At 46.2% G+C, this 13,122-nt stretch overlaps 1 protein-coding gene across 6 annotated transcripts in view; it reads right to left on the reverse strand.

The window, feature by feature from the left end:
- The window catches only part of GRB10 (growth factor receptor bound protein 10), a 201,202-nt gene that overhangs the window by 109,722 nt on the left and 78,358 nt on the right, over window positions 1-13,122 (reverse strand). The window lies entirely within an intron of this gene.

Genomic DNA, 13,122 nt, shown 5'->3' on the forward strand with positions numbered 1-13,122 from the left:
GGCTTATCCTAAGAAAATGCTGTGGTTTATCCGAATTTCACTCGGCAGGCTCTAGTTTATCTGGCAACTCTACACCTAAAGTACCGTCTGAAATCTGACAGGCTTGCCTGGCAAATTACAGCAGTAAGAACAAAATCTCGACAACTGCCTCATTTGTTCATATATAAAACTCCCAGATCGAAAGAGCAGAAGTCAGCATATAGAAGCTTCAGACAAGAATTCTATTATCTTGCAAAGCCAAGAGGAATGAAATAGGATGGAAACTGACGGTGTTTGCAAACGAAAGCCAGAGCACGAAGGCCCACCGCGCATAGAACAGAAACTCCCCACAGTGCTGGAAGGTCAAGTGCAGAGGAAGTGCACAATAATACAAACTGGGACCGGGGTAAAGTCTTCTCGCTGGGCTGGCCTGGTCTCCTCCAGGGCTAGTCTGGTCTGTCTGGGGGGGTTCTCCCGTCCCAGGTTGGTGGGCCTCCCTCTTGGTGAGGGGGTCGGAGTGGCCAGGCCGGGGCCCAGGGCCAGCACTACACAGCCTCCTTGTCTGCACGAGGCCCATGGCCTGCAGAGGGAGGCGCGGGCTCTTCTCTGAAGGTGGCCACTAGCCGACGATGCTTCTCTGAAGCACAGCCCTTGGTCACAGTGCTGTTTACCCCTCGGAGAGGCGGGCGGCTGGGAGCCCCTTCATTAAAGCTGCATGGGTCACTTCACCATTTAGTGCTGGATCCCAAACCCACGTGCTTTAGAAACATTTTCCAAAGTCGGAAGCAAGCAAGGCCTAGACACCTTCCTCCTTCAGGGTGACCTCGTGCTAAGTGATCTCGTCCAAGCCTCACTGAGCCCTGGGAGCTGGTGGGGGGTGAGCCACAGGGTGCGAAGGGGCAGGCAGGAGAGGCCAGACGTGGACTGATTCTCCAGCACGGCTGTGCGATTCCTCTAGAAAGTTCCTTAGTGAGCCCCACTTCTGGGGTCGCATGAACGCCCCCAGGCTTGCTCCTTCAGGCCTCTTGCTGGCTCCAGGCTGGGGCACCAACCTGGCCAGCTCCTCTGGACCCTCCAGTCCCACCCTGGACCTGTCCTCCTTACCCCCCGGGAGCGCCCACTGCCCACTGCTGAGGCTTCTGCCCATGGAGGGGCTGCGGGGGGGAACCTGCAGGTTCAAAGATTACACCTAAAAAGTGCCTCAAGCTGGGGTCAGGACTCCACAGGGCCTGGCGACAGGGCTTGGGCCCCTCCCTGTCATTCCCAGAGCATCACGCTAGTCTCACCTGGAGAAACAAGTGAGAAACGCAGACTCCAGGGCCCTGTTCAGTCCTGAGTCTGAGCTGGAGTCTGAGCTCCTTACCTTAGGTGATTCACTCACTGGAACATTCCAGGGGCCACAGTCGTGTGCCTCCCCCTCCTGCTCTTTGTGGAGTCCTCACTGTCTGGAATATTCTCTGCCCTCCATACACACCATCTGCTCAACCTCCAGGTCCAGCCCAAAAGGCACCCCCTTCTGGAGCTTTCTGTGACAGCCCACAGGACCGTGGTCACTTACCCCTCCCCCGCTGCCCTGCTTCAATTAAAGTGAGAAGTAAGGAGGGTGCACCCCTCTGCCCCTAGAGCACCGACCACCCTGTCCCCTCCTCCCACCCCCAGCCCGACCCCAGCCTCACCGCCGACTGCTTCTCAGGGAGGCGGTGAAGGTGGAGGCCCCAGGATGGAAGCAAGGCCTCGGAACGCTGTCCTGGGACACACAACCCCCTGCTGGAGGCCAGCAGAACGACCTGTGTTTCAGCAAAAACCTTGACAATGCAGCCTGGGTGCAGAACAGGCAAGAGGCCAACTGTCAGCTGGCACTCACATCTAATAAACCCTGGCCTAAGCTGCTGTGGAACAGTACAAGATGCTCAAGAAGAACACTGCTCCAGGGACCAGAAAATGTTCACTGGGCAGGTGAGCAGTTCTGGGGTCACATATGCCTCGGAGAGCAGCTAGGAGAATTTGATGAGACCGGAGTGTAACAGTCAGGACAGCATCTGCCGGGTAACAAATGAGAATGAACAGGTAAGGCCAGACTCTGGGATCAAATTCCAGTTTCCAACCTGCTGGTTAGTCCTGTGACATTGGGCAACTTCCTGCATCTCTGTGCTTCCTTGGGGAAGAATGGGGACCTCACAGGTCGGTTGGGATGATTAAATTAAAATGATGTAAAGAAAGGGTCTGTCGAGTGACTAAAGCTACCAGGTGTTCAGTGATGGTCAGTAAGCAACAGGGACAAGAAGTCCGTAAACAAGATCTCTCTCTAGTGGGCGTCCCAGGGATTTGTCCTCACACCTGCCTGTATACAATCTCTCAGGGACCTGAATAAAGACACAGTAGGTGCCCTTAGTTACCCTGCTAAGTTGAACATGAACAAAGATCAACACCACAGAAAACAGAATGAGAGGAACTGAAATGTACTCGACAAGCGAGAATGCTCAATCAGAATCTACAAGCAGAAATCCAACGTGAATAAACGTAAACACTAGAGGACTCAAAACCAACCAGCCAACCAGCCAACAGTGCACGAGAACGGTGTAGGGGACAGGCAGTCCCAGGACAGCAGCCCGAGGCGGCGGCTAAGACAAAGCCAGAGTGGCTCCCAGCCACCCACAGCCCTACCGCCAGCTGGCCCTCTGCTGAGCAGGGAAAAGACATAATGACAAGGGATCCCCGCTCCAGCTCCCGGCAGCTCTTGGGCCTCCCCCAGGCCTTTCCCACCAGGTAGCCCTCCTGCCCCCTGACCTTGCTGCCTGGAGAAACTGCTGACCCCCAGCTAAGGCACAACAGGCCAACGCTTCTGAAAATCAACATGGGAAATGCAAGCGCCATGGCTTCTGTCATTTCACACAAGGTGCAGTTAAAGCTGTAAAACAAATCAAAATGGAAATCCACTAAGCTATGAGACGGCTGTCCTCGCGAAGAATAGGCAGCTAAATGGCCCAAGGCCCGCTTCTGCCCACGGCATATACGTCTTACCGTAGAACTTTCCAACATATACAGGTGGGGAGGTGTGATCCAGATTTCACAGTTACCCTCCCCTGAGCCACAGACAATCACTAACTTTTATTAAAAATGGGTGTGAAGATTCCAGTTCAAGATGGTGACACAGGAAGATCCTGAACTCCCCTGTTCCTACGGACACACTGACCTTACAGCTACACAGGGAACAACCTGCTCCTAAAAAGCCTACGGCTGGCTGAGTGATGCCCGCACGTCAGGCAAACAAGAAGGAAACCATATCAAGGCAGGAGGGAGGGGCTGGGACACGACCTGGACATAAACCCCACCCCTGGCTCAGTGACCCACAACCGCGAGAAAACTCGAAATCTAGAGCTTCTCCCGAGGAGCAAAGGTTCAAACCCCACATCAGTACCTCAACGTGTAGGGTCTGCACCTGAGAGGCAAGCCTGAAAAAAACATCTAATTTTGAAAACCAAAGGGGTTCATGTCCCAAGATGCACAGGACTGCAGTGATCTGGAAGGGCCCACGTGCTTGGACTCACCCGCCCAAGAGCCCGGCTCAGAGGTCGGTGCTATCTTCACAACCTCTCTGCTGCACTCTAGAGCACCAGCATCTCCTGGAGGGGAGCTTTACATACTACAGGTGCCCTTACTTCCAGGTCAGGTGCCCTGGTTTCAGCAGTTGCTACCCAGGGGATGCCACCTGGTCACCTGGCTCTGGAGGCCAGAGGGTCTGCATTCCTGGGATTCACAAGACTCTGGCGATCAGAGAGATGGTTCGTGCAAAGATGCACCCTACGGCACTGCACAGAGAGCAGATGGAGCCCCAATATTTGTGACGGCCACCCAGGGGACACCACGAGATAGTCTGTCCAACGGGGCTTACTTTTGGGGCCCCACACGACTGTATATATTTATACACTTTTGAAAGCTAATGCCTGAGGGTCTGGCTTCCAAGCAGCCTGTACTGAGGTGCTGAGATCCTCCCCTTAAACACACTGACAGGTTGTGGTACATCATCAATGACTGGGAGACATCAAAAATATAATGGGCTTCCGAGAGAAGCACAAAGGTTTGACTGATGACCAAGAGCTGGGGTAGGGTTGACAAGAAAATGTATGAAATAATAATAAATCTCACTGAAAGGTAATTATATAGTATAGATATAAATTAGGCACTTATAAATAATTAGTTAAGGGATAACAAGATAAAAAGATGTAAAATACGACATCAAAAACATAAAACATGGTGGAGTGGGAGAGTAAAAATGCTGGGCTTTATTTAGAATGGGATCAAACTGAAGTTCTTATCAACTTAAAATAGACTGTTACAGATGTAACTTATTAAGCCTCACAGTAACCACAAAGCAAAAACCTATATAGAAAATATACAAAAGAAAAAGAGAAAGGAATACAAGCATTATATAAGCACTAAAGAAAGTCATAAATCATAAAGGAAGAAAACAAAAGAACAGAGAGGAACTACAGAAACAGCCCGGAAAAAGAAAATGGCGGTAAATTCATACCTATCAATAATTAATTTAAACATAAATGGACTGAACCCTTCTATCAGAAGACATGGGGTGACTGAATGGATAAAAATATAAGACCAGGGCTCCCCTGGTGGCACAGTGGTTGGGGGTCCGCCTGCCGATGCAGGGGCATGGGTTCGTGCCCCGGTTCAGAAGGATCCCACGTGCCGCAGTGTGGCTAGGCCCGTGAGCCATGGCCGCTGGGCCTGCCCGTCCGAAGCCTGTGCTCCGCAACAGGAGAGGCCACAGCGGCAAGAGGCCCGTGTACCGCCAAAATATATATATATATATATATATATATATATATATATATAACCAATCTATAGGCTGCCTACAAGAGACTTAATTCACATATAAGACCACACACTGACTGAAAGTGAAGGAATGGAAAAAGACATTTCCTACAAATGGAAACCGAAAGAAAGCTGGAGTAACTATACTTATATCAGACAAAAGACCTGGAAACAAAGACTGCAATAAGAGACAAAGAAAGGCATCACATAATGATAAAGAGGTCGACCCAACAAGAGGATATAACATTTGTAAATATCTATGCACTCAACACAGGAGTGCCTAACTATATAAAGCAAATATTACCAGAACTAAAAGGAGAAATAGATAGCAATACAGTAATAGTAGGGACTTTAATACCCCACTTACATCAATGGCTAGATCATCCAGACAGAAAATCAATAAGGAAACATTAGCCTTAAAAGATACACTAGAATACATGGCTTGTACAGATATACACAGAACATTACACCTGAAGGCAGCAGAATACACAATCTTCTCAAGTACCCATGGAACATTTCCCAAGCTAGATCTTATGTTAGTCCATAACACAAGTCTTAATAAATTTACAACAGAAATCAGATCAAGCGCTATTTTCTGATCACGATAATATGAAACTAGAAATTAATTACATGAAGAAAACTGTAAAATTGGCAAATAAGTGGAGATTAAACAATATGCTACTGAACAGCCAATGGTTCAAAGAATAAAAATATAAAAAATACCTTGAGACAAATGAAAATGGAGTTATAGCAAACCAAAATTTGTGCAATACAGCAAAAGCAGTTCTAAGAGGAAAGCTCACAGTGACACAGGCCTACTTCAAGAAACAAGAAAAGTCTCAAATAAACAACCTAACTTTACAACTCAAGGAACTAGATAAAGAAGAACAAACAAAGCCCAAAGATAGGAGAAGTGAGGAAATAAAATTTAAAACAGAAATAAATGAAATGGAGACTAAAAAGGCAATAGAGAAGATCAATGAAACTAAGATCCCGGTCTTCGAAAAAAATAAACAACATTGACAAACCGTTAGCTAGACTCGGCAGGACAAAAAGAGGACACAAATAAATAAAATCAGAAATGAAAAAGGAGACTTTATAACTGATATCACAATTTACAAAGAAACATAAGAATCTACCACAAACAATTACACACCAACAAACTGGACATCCTAGAAGAAATGGATAAATATCTAGAAACATACAACCTACTAAGACTGAATGATGATGAAACAGAAAACCTGAACAAACTTACTACTAGTAAGGATATTTAATCAGTAATAAAAATCCTCCCAACAAATGAAAGTCCAGGATCAGATGGCTTCACTGGTGGATGCTACCAAACTTTCCAAGAAGAATCAATACCAATCCTTCTCAAATTCCTCCAGAAAACAGAAGAGGAGGGAACGCTTCCAAACTCATTTTATAAGGACAGCATTACCCTAATACCAAACAAAGATGCCACAAGAAAAGAAAATTATAAGCTAATATCCCTAATGAACATAGATGTAAAAATCCTCAACAAAATATTAGCAAAGCAAATTCAACAATACATTAAAATGATCATATACCATGATCAAGTGGGATTTATTCCAGGGATGCAAGGATGATTCAACATATGCAGATCAGTCAATATGATACACCAAATTAACAAAATGAAGGCTACAAAAATCATAATCTCAACAGATGCAGAAAAAGCATTTAACAAAATTCAGTATCATTTTTGATAAAAACTTTCAACAAAGTGGGTATAGAGGGAATATACCTCAATATAATAAAGGTCATATATGATATGCCCACAGCTAACATCATACTCAATGGTGAAAAGCTGAAAGCATTTCCTCTAAGATCAGGAACAAGACAAGGATGCCTACTCCTGCCACTCTTATTCGACATAGTATTGGAAGCAGTAGCCAGAGCAAGTAGGCAAGAAAAAGAAGTAAAAGTTATCCAAATTGGAAAGCAAAAAGTGAAACTCACTGTTTGGAGATGCCATGAAATTGTATATAGAAAACCCTACAGGCTCCATCAAAAAACTGTTAGAGATGATAACAAATGAACTCAGTAAAGGTTCAGGATACAAAATCAATTGCACCTATATATACTAACAATGAGAAATAAAGAAAATAATCTCATTTACAATTACATCAAAAAGAATAAAGTACCTAAGAATAAATCTAACCAAGGAGATGAAAGGCCTGTACACTGCAAACAATAAGGCATTAATGGAAGAAACTGAAGATGCACATGAATGGAAGATAGTCCATGCTCATGGATTAGAGGAACCAATATCGTTAAACTGTCCACATTATCCAAAGCAATCTACAGATTCAATGCAATCCCTATCAAAATTTTTCATTTTTCAAAGAAATAGTACAAATAGTCTTAAAATTTGTATGGAACCACGAAAACCCTGAATAGCCAAAGCAGTCTTAGGAAAGAACAGCAAAGTTGGAGGCTTCAAGTTCCCTGATTTCAAACCACAGTTGGCTCTCCATATCCATGGGTCCTACATGTGAGGATTCAACCAACTGCGGATTGAAAATATTTGAAAAAAAAATTCCAGGAAAGTCCAAACAGCACACTTGAATTGCTGCACACCAGCAATGCAATACATTTATGGTGTATTTCCAATACTTTAGATAGTGTTTACATGGTACTGGGTATTATAAGTGATTGAGAGATCATTTAAAGTATATGAAAGGATGTGCACAGGTTATACACAAATACTACACCATTTTATATAAGGGACTTAAGCATCTGCAGATTTTGGTATCTGAGAGGGGTCCTGGAACCAATCCTCTGTGGATACCAAGGGACAACTGTATATTACAAAGCTATAGTAATTAAAACAATATGATAATGGCACAAAAACAGACACACAGATCAAAGGAACAGAACAGAGAGCCCAGAAATAAACCCATACATATATGGGCAATTATTTATGACAAAGGAGCCAAGAATATACCATGGGGAAAGACACTCTCTTCAATAAATGATGTTGGGAAAACTGGACAGCTACATGCAAAAGAATGAAACTCAACCACTATCTTATACCATACCAAAAAATTAACTCAAAATGGATTAAAGACTTGAACTTAAGACTTTGAAATCATAAAACTCCTAGAAGAAAACATAGGTGGTGAGCCCCTTGACTTATGTTAAGGATGTCTTGGTGATGATTTTTTCAATCTGACACCAAAGCAAACGACACAAAAGCAAAAGTAAAAAGTAGGACTATATCATATTAAAAAGCTTTTGCACAGCAAAGGAAACCATCAACAAAGTAAGAAGGCACCCTAGTGAATGGGAGAAAATATTTGCAAATTGTATATATGATAAGGGGCTAACACCCAAAATGTATAAAGAACTTATATAACTCAACACTAAAAAAAAAAAAAAACAAAAACACCAAACAATCCTATTAAAAAATGGGCAGAAAACCTGAATAGACATTTTCCCAAAGAAGATACACAGACGGCCAACAGGCACATGAAAAGATGCTCAAAATCACTAATCATCTGGGAAATGCAAATCAAAACAATGAGATATCACTGTACACCTGTCAGGATGTATTATCAAAAAGACAAGAAATGAGAGGGTTGGAGAGGATGTGGTGAAAGGAAACTATGCATTGACAGAAATGTAAAATGGTGTAGCTACTATGGAAAACAGGATGGAGGTTCCTCAGAATATGAAAAACAGAGCCACCATGTGATCCAGCAATTCTATTTCTGGATACCTAAAGAAAACGAAAACACTAATTCGAAATGATACATGTACCCCCATGTTCACTGCAGCATTATTTACAATAACCAAGATACGGAAGCAACCTATATGTCCACTGATGGATGAATGGATAAAGAAGATATGGCATATAAACAGAACATTATCCAGACATAAAAAGGAATAAAATCTTGCCATTTGTGACAACAAGGGTAGACCTTGAGGGCATTATGCTAAGTGAAATAGGTCAGACAGAGAAAGATAAATACTATATGATCTCTCGGTCTCTCGTGTAAGTGGAATCTAAAAAATTAAAAAAAGAAAGATTGGGAGTTTGAGATTAGCAGATGTAAACTATTATATACAGGATGGATAAACATACTATAGCACAGGGAACTACGTTCAACATCCTGTGATAAACCATAATGGAAAAGAATATAAAAAAAAGAGTATGTATATGTATAACTGAATCACTTTGCTGTACAGCAGAAATTAACACAACACTCTAAATCAACTATACTTCAATAAAATAAAAAGAATTTTAAAATAAAGCTCACAGATACAAAGAACAGATTGCTGGTTGCCAGAGACGGGGGTGAGGGCTGGGAAAAATGGGTGAAGGGGGTCAACAAAGGGTTAAAAAAATGCAGAAACAGAAGGTTTCTATTACAATCCTGGGGACCAGGCATGGTGCTAGACAATTGCATGAATTCTCATTTCCACCCTTTCTTTCACAGGTGCTGTTTCACCCCCATTCTTACAGACGAGGAGGAAGGAGACCGGCCCCCAGCACCATGGCTAGATACTGTGTGACCCGTAAGAGAATGCATTCTCACCAGTACTGAGCTACGGGTGCCACACAAGCTGTCACGCTACCAGCCAACCACGCAACGTCCTGAAACGCCAGAGAACTTGACAAAACCTGCAGTATCAGCACGCCACATTTGCCAGGTGCAAGGTCTGCAAAATGAGCCCCTGCCCCCAATGGAAATAACGCTCATAATAAATGACCTAGAGCCATTTTTTTGCCCCAGGTGACACTCGGCCTGTTTATTCTATGTAAGAGCACAGACAACAAGAGGTATTCATCAAACTAACCCTAAAACCAAATCACACACGTGGCTTCACCTGGGTCCAAGAAGCTGTGATGAGAGTATCCACACACAAAATTAATCCACAGTCGATCTAAGAAAGAAATGGAAAATTTTATCTGAGCCAACCTGAGGATTATAACCCGGGAGACGGTCCTTCAGTAAAGCACTGAGGACTGTTCCGCCTGTTAGAGGTCAAAGCAAGGTTACATAAGTTTTTGGACAAAGGGTTACCCATCAAATGGTGTGTTACTGACAGTGTACATGACCCAGATCTACACGCACAAAGTGAGTAGTGGGTCAGGGGTCTTCGTGGTCCCTCGCAAGATGAAGAAAGAAGGTCATCTCCTAAGGAGTAGTGACCCTTGATGAGATGAAGGAGTGTTATCTCCTAAGGAGGTCTGGTTACTGCAGATGCCCAACCCACACTAAACGTGGGGGACGAGGACCAAACGGGCAAAGGAAGTTTTATGTTTAAATTTTTCTTCCCTTGCCATAAGATATGAATTTTACTTCATCAAGAGAAAGGAAAACTTACCACGCCAGCCTTCCCGAATCAAGGAGTGAGGATAAGAATACATTCTAGTTACGCTGTATGAATACAGGCTATTGACTCTGACTTGCAAATACATGGACCATCTCTAAGTACAAAAAACTCTTCTCCAAAAGAGGAAGATGCCCCCCATGAACCCCTTCCTCACATCAGTCACAGTGGGTCTCTGCCCACCTGACTACACCCTGATCCAGGACCCCGCCCATCTCCTCTCCAGCCCTCAAAGGAAAAAGCAACTCTTACAGTATTTGAGGGCTTCTAACTATACCTTAGTCCTTAAGTATGGATATAAGTTAAGCTGTAAATTAACACATTGGGAGGTAACACACTGCGTAAAACTCAGAACGAGGGCTGGGTGACTAACAGCAAAGACGAGGTTTTGCTTCACAGAAGGGGCAGCTGTCACTCGGAGATGGGACAGGGAGGTCGGTGGTTGGCAAACACCAACAGTCTCACGACCGTACACTTTTACAAGGGGTCTGTGTCTTAGGAGCTAGGGAAAGGTGGGGAATTCCTGCCAAAACAATTATTGTGGCTCAGAGAAGCAGCCAAACATCTCAAGCCAGTGAAATAGTAACTAACCAGAAACATGACGTCACAAGCAGCCCGCTTAGTAATGACAGCACAGGGGTCCCTGTGCCACTCACTCTACTTCCATTCTTGCTTTCCTGTGAGGTTGAAGGTTTTCCCAAGTTACTAACTTACTGATTTTAAGCAAAACTGGTGGGTCCTGTCAAAAACCCTGCCACGGGTATCCTGGCTGCCCACGGGGGCCCCCAGAACTCTCTCGATGCAGACTAGAAGCCAGAGGCCATGTGAGATACCTCATGGCCTTCTCTCCCGGAAGAGAACCCTCGGCCGGGTCACTGGTTCTCAGCAACACCCGGCCATCTGCACCCTGTCCTCCTCTATCCCCCCTCGGGAGGGACCAATGAGTCAGAGCGAGGCAGCACTTTCCTGATGACCTGGTCGCTCAGCCCACGTGACAGGAGAGCAGGGGTTCACTCCGGACGGAGCACGGCTGTGGACGTGACCCGACCCATCAAGTGCCGAAGGCCCCGCCCCCCGGCTGGGCATCTACTGCGGCCGATCCCGCCGGGGCAGGCATGACATTGCATCGCGGCCCCTCTACCAGACGGCCGGGGAGGGGATGCTGGTAGCGTAACAAACGCGTGAGCAGCAGACGTAGGACAGGACAGGAGGGCCCGCTCGTCCTACCACCCGCTTGGTTTGTTCCCTGGGACCCTCCTCCCTCGAGAAAAGGAAAATGAATACAGACCAAACATCCACTAATACAACTAGTGGACTAATACAATGTCCACTTGTCAGCTGGGCCAGCACACAGCGCCCGGGTCAGCTTCAGGCTCTAGAGGGACCTGTCTGGGAAGCGAGAGGATGTCCGCCGTCTAAAGCACCCTGGACAAAATGCAGCACAGGGTGTCAGAGCAATCTGAGAAACAAACAGCACACTTCCAAACGGAATCGAATGTGTTCTGACTGTCCCCGGGGCACTCTGGCCAACCAGGACTCCACCTGCTGGAAGCGAATCTTGGTCCCCCCTCCCTGGACCCTCCCCCATCACAGAAGGTGACTGCCCACACTGAGTCTCAGGGAGCCTCCAGGACCAGGCCCAACGCCAGCCACGGGCTGAATCCCTCCAGGAGACGAAGGGAGTCCAGTCACCCAGCTACACAAGGACCTCAAATGGAAAGGGCCGAGTAATGAAGCTGGCTGACAAGGCAGAGGCACCAGCTGATGAGAGCCCAGCGTGGAAGTCGGGGAGATGGGTTCAACATCCAGGCGCACTGGCCGGGCGACGACCCCTTACACCCCAAGCCTCAGCTTCCTCGTCTAGAGTGGGGAGCCAGTCCTGAGATACCGCCCCCGGTGGGGCACACAGGGCACCGCGGTTAGGAGAGCCAGGGTCTGTCAGCACAAAGCTCCCCGCTTGCTCCCGCGGCCCCCCAGCCCTACCCCCGCGTCTACCAGCCCCGCAGGCATGCACCGGGCACCGGGTGCTTCAGGGATCAGCTGCGGCGGGGCCACCCTCCCAGCAAAGCGCCGGCCCCATACTCCCTGCCCCCAGTCAGCAGGGTGAGGACAGGCGTCGCTTCCCTGGACTTTCTCAACAGCCATCTCAGAACTTGGAAAGGGTTCTCACTGCCCTGGTGGACTAGGAAAAGGCCCCAGGGTTTAATATGATGTAACCCTGGGGTGGCTCTTCCTTGTTTCCACGTCCCTCTGGCGAGCAGAGGGCACGAGGCCAGGGGTGACCGGCAGCCCCCGGCTGAGACTCTGGAGTCAGAACGAGGAAAGCTGGGTCCCCAGCGCATCCCACCTGGGTTCCCACACAGCACCTGGCTCCTCAGAGGGCAGGTATGAGGCGGGGCGGGGCAGGGCAGAGCTTCCAGAAGCATGGTGAAGGGCCCCCCCACCCCCCCACCCCCGCTGACAGGTCAGGTGATGTTCCCTTGAGGCTATCTTCCTCGGAGCTTTGTGCAAAGCAAGTGGCCAGGACAAAGCAACAAGGACCTACTGTAGAGCACAGGGAACTATACTCAGTATCTTGTAATAATCTATAGTGGAAAAGAATCCGAAAAAGAATATATATATATACATATATATATATATATATATATATATACACACATACACACACACACACACACACACACACACATATATAAAAGCAACAAGGACCTACTGTAGAGCACGGGGAACTATACTCAGTATCTTGTAATAATCTATAATGGAAAAGAATCTGAAAAAGAATATACACACACACACACACACACACACACACACACATATAAAAGCAACAAGGACCTACTGTAGAGCACGGGGAACTATACTCAATGTCTTGTAATAATCTATAATGGAAAAGAATCCGAAAAAGAATATATATATATATACACACACACACACACATATATATAAAAGCAT

The sequence above is a fragment of the Pseudorca crassidens genome, chromosome 8, assembly GCF_039906515.1.
Source record: "Pseudorca crassidens isolate mPseCra1 chromosome 8, mPseCra1.hap1, whole genome shotgun sequence".
NCBI lineage: Eukaryota > Metazoa > Chordata > Mammalia > Artiodactyla > Delphinidae > Pseudorca > Pseudorca crassidens.